This window comes from Osmerus eperlanus, chromosome 17, assembly GCF_963692335.1.
Source record: "Osmerus eperlanus chromosome 17, fOsmEpe2.1, whole genome shotgun sequence".
NCBI lineage: Eukaryota > Metazoa > Chordata > Actinopteri > Osmeriformes > Osmeridae > Osmerus > Osmerus eperlanus.
The window spans coordinates 12,129,137-12,140,334 of record NC_085034.1 but is presented as its reverse complement, the minus strand read 5'-3'; the positions used below and the strand labels follow the sequence as shown (position 1 = coordinate 12,140,334).

The 11,198-nt window shown below is 43.3% G+C and overlaps 1 long non-coding RNA gene across 1 annotated transcript; it reads right to left on the bottom strand.

Moving 5' to 3' along the window:
- Nucleotides 1-6,662: 6,662 nt before the first annotated feature.
- LOC134038134 (uncharacterized) lies at nucleotides 6,663-7,142 on the bottom strand. Its single transcript, XR_009932638.1, has 2 exons — nucleotides 6,968-7,142; nucleotides 6,663-6,793 (listed from the first exon to the last, which is right to left on the bottom strand). It is a non-coding gene; the product is annotated as an uncharacterized LOC134038134 (long non-coding RNA).
- Nucleotides 7,143-11,198: the final 4,056 nt, after the last annotated feature.

The window sequence follows — 11,198 nt, the reverse complement described above, 5'->3', positions numbered from 1 at the left end:
AATAAATGACCACACAACACCAGGCTTAGGTCTCAATCATGTCTCTCTCAGCTCTGAAAGCCGGAGGACCATCTTTTATAGGGCACAGGAATGTAAACATAGATAGTGACAGTCAGGCTGTAATGACGTTACAACAGTCTCAGAGGAAGAGATTCACAGCTCCCAACACATGACCACTCAGACTAGAGAGATCATAGTTGGCGCTCTCCTTGTAGTCATGACCAAGGACGTTTACCCAGTACTTTCTCCTGATCACGAACATCTATTAACCCTGACACATAGACACCATCTACTCTTATTAATAGCAAGCTTACATGAGAACATACTAACTAGTATCCAATGACTAGTTATATTGATTAGTGAATAATGTAAGCACACAGGAAATCCCAATTTCTTCCACACTTTGTCATGGCGTGACAAATTGCTGCTGTGCTGTGATCTTGCGTTGATTTGGAAGGCTTTGAGTGGCTGGTAGGTTGCTGTGGCGTGACATGATTCTGAGTTGGTTTTGAAGGCTGGAGATGATGATGGGTTCTTGTGGCGTAGAGTTAGGTCTGTCAGTGCCCACTGACAGGCCCACTTGATCAGACAAAAAAAAAAAAATTCTGCTAAATGAATAAGTGCCGCACAGGCCCACCATCAGACAACGTGAATTGGAGGGTTGGAGGCGTACTATCCATATGATGACAAATGCTGGAAGTGTTGGAAGACTTCGGAGGCGCTGACTTTGTTTTGAGTCACGTTTTTTATTTGGTCTAGATGTTAGACGTTAGAATACAATATACAGGATCATGATAGCTGTAGTAAGTTTGCAATAATCCCGATTGGAGACAGTCTTGTGCTCTGGAGATGTAAACATGATCCAACAGTGTGTTCTTCTCAGTGGTGGCTTCTCTGACCAGTTGTGTATATCCTCTTGACTGAAGAAGGTTGGATATTGGCTTCTCTCCACTGGACAGTAAATCTTCGTTGAAATCTCCACAAAGTACGATAGGCTGGCAATCCATAATGTCTAAAGATTCCAAGAGGCTTTGCAGGTTTGAAAGGAAGTGGCCAATATTGTAATCCGGTGGTCTGTACACAACAGCAATCAAAGCTTTGAGAGGGGATTCCAGTTTGACGACCAAAAACTCCAAGTCAGTAACATTTTGAAGGTACTGTTTTTCACAGGCATGGTAATGGTTTCGGACATACATAGCGACTCCACCTCCGCTTCTACTTGCAATGTGAGGATGGTTGGTGTAAGAGAGGTGTCTGTTGCGTTTGAACATGTTGTAGCCCTCCAGCTGTAGACTTTCAGCAACAAAAGATCCTAATATATGAGTTTCGGTAAAACATAAAACGTCTCCAAGTGTCAACTTGTGATGAGATTTGATATTGGCAATGTGAGCTGGCAATCCTTCCATGTTGTGATGGATTATCGTCAATGTTTGCGCCTCGATTGTGGTCTGTTGATACTTGATAAGTGGCATAGTGCTGTCCAATGATGCTCTTGTCATTGAGTCCAGTGATGCTGTGATTGCAGGATCACAAAATGTCTTCTTCTCATCAAAGTCTGTCATTTTCAGTCCTTGCAGTGAAGTTGTTCTACTCAGAGCCACGTAGGCCATTCCGGGTTGGAAGACACGTTTTAATGAAACCACTGCGGATTGTGTTGTCATTCCTTGGACTTTGTGAATTGTACATGCAAAAGCCAGCCTGACGGGAAACTGCCTGCGAACCACTCCTTTTTGTTTCAGGTTTTCCTCTACCCTATCTATGTACACCAAGTTTCCAGCATCACCTGATGAATTGTCCCGATACCTTTGTCCTGCATTTGGATTGTCCAGCACAAGTCCCAACGAGTTTATAGCCGTAGCACCATTCTCTGTCTGGGTGACTATTCTCGCAATCTTTCCAAATGTCCCGTTTACAAGCCCGTCTTCCACATCTATGTTTCTGGTGATCATGATTCGGGCACCTTCAGCTGCTTGTAGCATGTCAAGCAGATTGTCTTTTTGTCCTTTTAAAGGATGGCGTTGCTTCTTCATCACTCCAGTTTTAGGGTCTCTTCTATAGTCCTCTGCATCTATGTTGATGACGTTGGAATGGAGAACAGACACAGTTGCAGCATTATGTCTATCAACTTCTTTGTTGGTGGAAAAGATGTGTAGCACGTCATTAGGGCAGCGGGCGGGGTCAGTCACAGCCTGATGAAGCAGAACTTTGTCATCATTGCTCAAGGCGTCCGTCTTCTGCTTCACTCTGATTCTATTCAAAATCTCAGCGAATGCAACATCATCTCTCTGGCGCATAATGTCTGTGAGTGTGATCATTTGAAAGTAGTCTTTCCAGAAGTCATCTGTATCTTCTTCAAACACGCAGAGCGGTTTACTTCTTCCCAGTGGGGGGAGCTGATAAAAGTCTCCTACTGCCAGTACCGACATGCCACCAAATGGTTTCTTACTGCCTTTGATTTGCTGTAATCTCCAGTTGACGTAGGAAAACAAGGGCTTTGAAATCATTGACACCTCGTCAATAATGATGATCTCGGCATTTGACAGCTGGGCCCTCACTTCATCTATGAGATTTCCAAGTCCTTGGTACGGTGGCTTTAAGCATCGTGGCAACTTCAGGACATAATGCAAAGTGTTGCCTGAAATGTTGAAAGCAGGGGTTCCTGTAAATGCCGTCAGTAAAACGGTTGGCATGGATATGTCGGTTTCCTCGCATAGTCTAGGCAGTTTACTGAGTATTTTTGTTGCCTCAGCATGAACACACTTGATGAGGTGAGATTTTCCTGTGCCTGCGCCACCAGTGACAAAGTAAAAGAAAGGGTCAGGATTTAGGCCACGCACACGGTTAACGCACCACTCACAAACCAAGTAGAATGCGCCAGCTTGTGTTTGGTTAAGGTTTCGATACATTTTGCGAACAAAATCTGGGCACATTTGTGGGGCCTTTACAGTAAATGCAATCCCCCCAGTTTGCTTCTCACGTGTAAACTCCGGAACATCATCTTGTTCATTCTCGTGAAGTGTTTCTGCTTGTTTTCGTTCTTCTATACATTCCAACTTCTCCAACTCAGCTTCCGGGGCGAAGGTGTTCCAAGCATCTTCCACAGGGCCGTTCTGCATGTAGTCGTTTAAGACTTGTTCCACTATCTTACTGTGTTGTTCAAACTTCTGTTGGTTTATTTGAACAATTGCAGTCACTGCGCATATCTCGTGTGTTCCTGGTAATCTCACATGGGCATGTTTGTAAAACTCCTGGTGTGTGGGGAACATTTCCGTTTTCAGCGATGACTCTGACCGATGGGGGAGGTAGAGTTTGAGCAATCTTCCGTAGAAGTTCTCAGGGTCCTTCTTTTCTGAAAAGCGAGCATATCTGATGACTGCAGGCTTCCATCTGGTGCGTTTCTGGATCATTCCCACGTTGTTTAATAGGCTGACACGCTTTCCGTCTTCTGTTTCCTTGCCGTAGACAATCCTGTAATGTGATGCAAAGTCTGCTAGACACATGTTTTCAAACTCTGGCGTTTCAGGCCTGGCTCTGTATTTATCGGGTATACCCGTCATCCACACATTCTCACTTTCCTCTGGTTTCTTCTGCAATGCGCAAAGTGGGAGACTCATTTTCAGTGCGTTGTCACTCGTTTGTAGAAATAAAACCTCACGTGAGCAATACTTCATTTTCAGGCTGCACGTGCTGGCCACAGACTCCTGGGCGCTGACCTCTCTGTGTTTGGAATAAGCCTGAAGAACACCTTTCATTTCATCTCGTTCCGTCTGATTTTCTGGGCTCATGTCTTTGACTATCATTTTGAGATAGTCACTCATCTCACGCTCTGGCTTGGATATGTAGGAGAGCATGTACATGATGCAACCATACTCATCAAGAATGTACTGGATGTCCATGTTTGCGTTCCACGCCATTAGCAAATTTGGATTGTAGTTGTTCACCCAGCAGTCCTTGACATCACGCTTCATTAAAATGACGCCTGCGGAGGTCAAAGACTCAACATACGTGTCGTACTCATCAAATGTCATATTACACTGCGCCAATAGCTGTGACATGTCTTCAACCTGTGCTTTTGGGTCGTTTAGCAAGTCCCAGACCGGTTTCAGTTTGTTCTTGGCTGCTTGTGGTGCCATTGCAGGTTCTTGGGGTGGTCCTTCCTCTTCTTGTGTCATAGGGTAAGTTACGCACATTTTTTTTATAGGTGGTTTTGGAAATCCAAATCTGCATACTTTGTTACCTTTCCTGCATGAGTTGGAATGACTTCTGCTGTACATTTGAACGTCTGTGACATATCTGTGAAGTAAGGGTTGTTTGTCTTCATCAGGCAGCTGGCATGAAATGTAGCGATCCACAAAGTCACATACCTCGTCATCCCGGTCTTCTCCGACGATAGGAGCTCCTGCTACCCAACAGAGACAATGTATATGGGGGCTTCCTCTCGCCTGAAATTCTACTCGGTAAAAGTAATCGATAACTTCACCGATTGGCTGCGCAGGACCCAACAGCAACTGTCTCATCAGAGCATCAACCCTCTTGTCAAACATGCGCATGGTGGTTACAGGGTTACTTCTGAGAATGTCACATTTCTCAGCCCAGTCTAGCTCAGAAAAATCCACCCGTTGACCTTGTTGTGCTTTGATGGCTGTGATTACCTCTGGCCATCTGAATTCTGCAGCAGAGAAGGTCAGGAAGAAAGTTGGCTTTCCTAATTGTCTGACCATGGCTAGCAAATCCTTCAGAGTTCGATCCCAGTAAGCTGGAGTCCCTCTCAGTGGTTGCATGAATCTTGTAGCATCTCTGTTTCTCACCAACCTCTCAACCTCACGTTTGTCCTGTAGCAACTTGTTTGATATTTTCCGTCCGTCCTTGGTCTTGGATTTTCCTTTCCTTAACTGAATTGACATGCTGCTTTTTGCCAGGTGAGTCTCTGTGACAAACTGCGCAAAAAACAGGTAGCTTTGGTCTCTTGCAAAACGAGTGTCAACACAGAAAAGCCTTGCATTGAAATACATGCTCGGGGATAGTTTGACTTGTCTTGTCTCGTCTAATGTATTCCTTCCAGTAGGGAATTGAACAGGGAAAGCCATTGCCTCAAGCCTTGGGACTTGGGAAAAGCTAACAGGCGTGTTTCCTTGTGCTGGGGCGATGCTGAAAATCCCATCACCGTAGGTCAGTGTTTCTTCTCCAAGGTCTGGTGGCTGTAAACAACTGTCCAAGCCGACTCCAGGTCTTAGTGCAGCTTTCTCAGTCTCTGCATTGGGGGGTTGTTGGTCATGGTCTTCCTGTTGCTCATAAGCAGGCTGTAAAGCTGCAGACTTTACCTCTGATAGATCACCACTTTCTATGCAATTAAGTACCTCCATCATTTCAGTTTCATCATCGCTATCAAGGTCCATCCCATCATCATCATCCGTTCTCTCATCAGCTCTGATTGTAATGTTTCTATAGTCAGGGTGTGTCAATGAGCTTTGAGAGTCCCGCTACTACATTTCTCATGTTTACAGTGTGAAACAGCTGGTGGCCTTTGTAAACCAGACGTCTTTTCAGCTTCACTCTGTATAACTGGGATGAGCTGCATGGTCTTGGTAAAGTATTTACCGTTGTTTCCACCTCGGATGGCACACACACCACAGCCCCATGTATAGCTGCTTGTCGACCTTTAGGAAGTGTGACAATCTTGGCAAATGGCAGTATTTTGGCCAAAAGTTGTCTTTCCAGTACGTTCAAATCACAGAGCTCTGGGGGAATGGGCGCCAGCTCTAAGTTGTTAGCCACAGCGATGGAGGATTTGTTTCCTGCCTTCAAATGGGAATGACAGCTGTGACAAATCCACTCTTTTTTCCTTTCTTCTGGTACAGTGCATTGTTCAGGACCTTGACATTGCACACATGGACATATTGCCCTGTCAAACAGACAGCAACAACGTGTGGATTCTTCTTGTAATTGCTGCGATTGCAACACTTTACTTGGTTGGGGAAAAGGGTGCGATGGCACATTGTGCACACAAAAGTTGGGCCAGCTTTATTTAATGCATTCCTTGAAAGTGGATATAGCTGTCTGCATTAGGCTGTTGTCCACTGGTTGACTGTATTCACGTGTAGAATGAGTCCATTGTCTGTATTTCCTACTTACTTTCAAGGCACAGCGCATCTTATGGGCCATCTTAAAATGTGTGTCACTGTGACACTTGCTTTTCATGTAACTGATGCATTGTTGCAAATGACGTTTTCTGAAAGCAGGATCATTGTGGTACTTGTGGCACAAAGCTTCTTTTTGCTTTCTCCTGAAAGCAGGATCATTATGATATCTGTGGCACAACGTTTCTGTTTGCTTTCTCCTGAAGGCAGGGTCAAGTTGATACCTGTGGCACAACGTTTCTTTTTGCTTTCTCCTGAAGGCAGGGTCATGTTGATACCTGTGGCACAACGTTTCTTTTTGCTTTCTCCTGAAGGCAGGGTCATGTTGATACCTGTGGCACAACGTTTCTGTTTGCTTTCTCCTGAAGGCAGGGTCAAGTTGATACCTGTGGCACAACGTTTCTTTTTGCTTTCTCCTGAAGGCAGGGTCATGTTGATACCTGTGGCACAACGTTTCTTTTTGCTTTCTCCTGAAGGCAGGGTCATGTTGATACCTGTTGCACAACGTTTCTTTTTGCTTTCTCCTGAAGGCAGGGTCATGTTGATACCTGTGGCACAACGTTTCTTTTTGCTTTCTCCTGAAGGCAGGGTCATGTTGATACCTGTGGCACAACGTTTCTTTTTGCTTTCTCCTGAAGGCAGGGTCATGTTGATACCTGTGGCACAACGTTTCTTTTTGCTTTCTCCTGAAGGCAGGGTCATGTTGATACTTGTGGCACAACATTTCTTTTTGCTTTCTCCTGAAGGCAGGATCATGTTGATACTTGAGGCGCAAATGTTCTTTTTGTTTATTTAAGTGACGTTTTCTGAAGGCAGGATCATTACGGTACTTTAGGCGGAAAGTTTCTTTTTGCTCTTCTCTGAAATCTGCATCTGTTCTGTATCTGCTGGTGTTGTGTGCACCATGCATTCTTTGGTTTCTTTGTCTTCTCTTTTCTCTTTGTTGCTGTTTTACATTTAACTTGGGAAATGCCTTACTGTCCTTTGACATGCCTTGTGTGGATGGTGCATCAATTGACTGCAGAGAATGTTTGCTGGCTGGGAATCCTGTTTCTGATACATCTTTGGTCTGTGTCACCTTCTCCACATGCTTTTCATTATGTGGGTTGTCCAATTCCACTGATACCGATGGCAAACCGTCGGATGTCATACACATTGAAAGATGTCTTACATGTTGAAATGCAACTGGCATGAAGTCATACTGTAGTCCATCAATAAGGCCTCTGGAATCTGTAAGTAGAAATTCATACATTTACATTTATTCATTTAGCAGACGCTTTTATCCAAAGCGACTTCCAAGAGAGAGCTTTACAAAGTGCATAGGTCACTGATCATAACAACGAGATAGCCACAAAACATTGCGAGTAGCCAAAACATGAAGCACACATTGTGAACAACCAAAGTAAGTGCCAAAGGGAAGAACCATACGAGCATGTAGTTAAACAAGTTACAATTAAACAACATGAACTGCTATAAGTGCAAGTGTACCTGTGGCAAAAAAAATAAAAAAAGACAAGCAACAATAATAAAAAACAATATATCACAGCGAGTACAAACAATTTTAAATCAGTTACCACTAACCACAAGAGCAACAAGTCTCTGAGCAAGAGTCATTGTGATCCTTGAGGAAACTAACATCGGGTCAAGCGAACCATTCCTAAGTACCGTTGTACTCCCGGAACAAGTGCGTCTTGAGCCTTTTCTTGAAGGTGGAGAGACAGTCAGTGTCTCTGATGGAGGTGGGGAGTTGATTCCACCACTGGGGGGCCAGACAGGAGAAGAGCTTGTGTTGGGACCGGGCGGTCTTGAGCGGTGGGACCACCAGGCGGTTGTCTGAAGAAGACCGTAGGTGACGGGTGGGGGTGTAAGGCTGCAGGAGAGACTTGATGTAGACGGGTGCAGTCCCGTTCACTGCTCGGAAGGTCAATACCAGGGTCTTGAATCTGATACGGGCCATGATAGGTAGCCAGTGGAGAGAGATGAGGAGCGGGGTAACATGGGAGCGTCTGGGTAGATTGTAGACCAGGCGGGCCGCTGCGTTCTGAATCCTCTGAAGAGGGCGGGTTGCACATGCTGGGAGACCAGCGAGCAGTGAGTTGCAATAGTCCAACTTGGAGACAGATTCATACAACGTATGATGAACCGTGCAACCATCTCATTCAAATGTGTGAAAGTAATCATAACTGCTGTTCCATTTCTGTCAGGTAGTCCATCTGCATTTCGACAATGAGAATCAAACAGTCCATATCTTCCAGACTTGTCTCTGAACACAGCAATGCAATATGGTGATATGATAAGGAGGGCATGTGTAACGCCCGCAGAGAGACACTGAAGTCTTGTGGAGAGATCAAGAAACCAAGCCTGGTTGTGACCATCTCCCCTGGCTCTCACGCATCCCATCTCCACCGGAGACTTAAAGACATTGTAGTCATGTTGGTCAGTGTTGATTCTGAGTGGTAGCTCCTCCATGGTCAAGTGTTGGCATTTATATTTTTTTCCTCTTCTTAGCTGTTTTATAGTTTTGTCATACAAGCTGTTGCCCCTGTCCAGTATCTTGTCAAGGTCAGCCTTCCCCAGGTCCTCAACCTCATTGTGATATGCCAAAAATGTCAGAGCCATGCATGTACACTGCTTGTTCCTTGACTTTACATAGCCAATACGACCCTGATGAGTTGACGCCTGCACTGATATCTGACTTTGTAGGATGCATTGTTCTTGAATATTGTCATTTTCAGAAGTGGAAATCACACTTCCATTGGGCTCTTGAACTGGAAACTGAGCTGTGCATGAGGATGACACCACAGGTTGACTACACACTTGTCCACATTCACCATCACTTCTGTGTGGCTCTGCACTTTCAGACCCACAAGCGTGGGTCTGAAAGGTCCAATTTAGACCAGCGCAGCTTTACAGACTGAGATTTCTTTCCCTTACGTGGCATGACTGTATTGACACTGCTGAAATGGCTGAAATTCTGATTAATGTGTAATAGTTATTACAAACCTGTAAGCTTTGTCTGGGATGAAAAAGTGGAGTAAAATCGGAAGATCTTTATACAGAGTAATAAATAAGCTAGTTTACGTACCTCAAATGATGGCTACTGTAGCCTGTACTTGTTATTACCAACCTTTAACCAGAAGCAGTCCAAACTGTAGAGAGAAGAACCTTGGAGATGTGGGCACAGATCTGTAACGACTTGAAAATAAAAACACAATTTCAAACACAAAAGTCTTATTGGAAAGAAATTTATGACTGATTATGTGATACCTTGAAGTATATGGCATGTAAATATACAGCGTCTTATGAGGGTCGATTTAATGGGACTATTTAAGTTCATTAATATAACAAGATATAAGCTTATATAATTGAGCACACTCGTAGCAAACTTCTTTTGAATTAGCCATTTCTCCCTAAATAGATGTAAAACTTATTTACGTTTTTGGGGGCATATTTTCAGGTAGCAGATGGTACTGTTTGAATCTCGATTCCATCAGAAATACTGCCGGTGACAACGTTGTTACAGTAGCTTGTTTCAAAGGGGGTTCGCTTGTTTCAAAGGGGGTTCTTGAGTAGGCTAAATGCTTGAAAATATCACTAGAAGGGAAAAACTTAAGGGGACGGACCCACCTGCAACCGACGCAAGCGAGCACACCCTACAATTTCCCCAGAAATTGTACCCTCTGTAGTTATTAATACTTATGTGATTCTACAATAATTAACATTTTGAACACAATTATAGTTTGTTTATTAAGTCAGAATTGTAAGAACATTAAAAACAGATGCAGTTGTGTGTTGGTTACACGACTTCACTTTGGCCAGGCGCGCTTCATTCTCAGTACAGACATGAAAGGTGAAGCATTTCGTCTCGTGTGCTTACTGGTAAAAAATATTCTCTCCCTAGCAGGTATTCAACACACACAGTGGCACATACAATAATTGTAGTGTTCTTAAATTAGTTGGGGTAAATATTGTGTAAAATAAGTCAGATAAAAAGAACTGTAGTCTGCGATATAAAGCAACCTGACCATGCAGGTGTCTAGTGTATTGTAAACCGCACGTGTATGTGGGACGATTGGATGTAGTACGATGGGATTTATACTAATTTACCTTCACAAATGTCACTGGGCAACAGGGCTCAGTCTGGCCTTCTGGAGATGCAGAGCACAGATCAGGAACTATTCGAAATAAATAAGAACATAATTTGCAGAGACCAAAAAATGCAATGGAAAGTCATCAGGACGTTTTATGACCAGGTATACTGAAAAAATATTAGAAGCTTACATTTAAGATGGCAAAGCACGCTCAACACGACAATGCCCAGAATTCTTACTGTAGCCTACTGGCTAGAATTGCCACACATACTGGATAACTTAAATATTACAGTCTTGACATATAATTCAGTTAATATTTGTTTTTCTATTCAACTCCTGTACTGATAAACCAATTAAATCAAATAATTTGTAAGCAAATTATTAGAAGCACTGATCGCTAGCAACGTTTCTTTGACATACACAATGATAGGCCTACTGTAGTCCAACCACTCAACATATTTACAATATACATTCTGTGCAATCAATATTAGAATGTATGGCCGGAATAGGTCACTGTGATAATTTATTTCACTTTGTCATTTATATACATTATTTCATTGAAAATACACGTATGAGAAAAGTCAGTTAGCGTTAGCAGTTTATTGCACATTTCAAAACGGCCGTTCTAGTGATTAGCTAACTATTTTTTCAAGCCAAAGTAATGTAGCTATTGTTCTTGCATTTTAACTGTTCCTTTACTAGCTTAATATTAAAATGCCCAACTAGCCAATATGAGTGGCTACAGGTTGACTGCTGGCTCTAGATATAAGCGAACAATGCAAACTGTCTGAGGCAAATTACTGTAGCTAGCTCTAACTAGAAAAATCGCTCTGGTCTGGTTTCATTCGGTTTTGCACTGTTACAGTACCGAACACAATGCTAGCTAGCGTTACCCAGTTACATTTTCCTGTCAGATTATTTTTTGACGCTAGAATATATACATTTTAATGTCTTACCTCTGTGATTCATG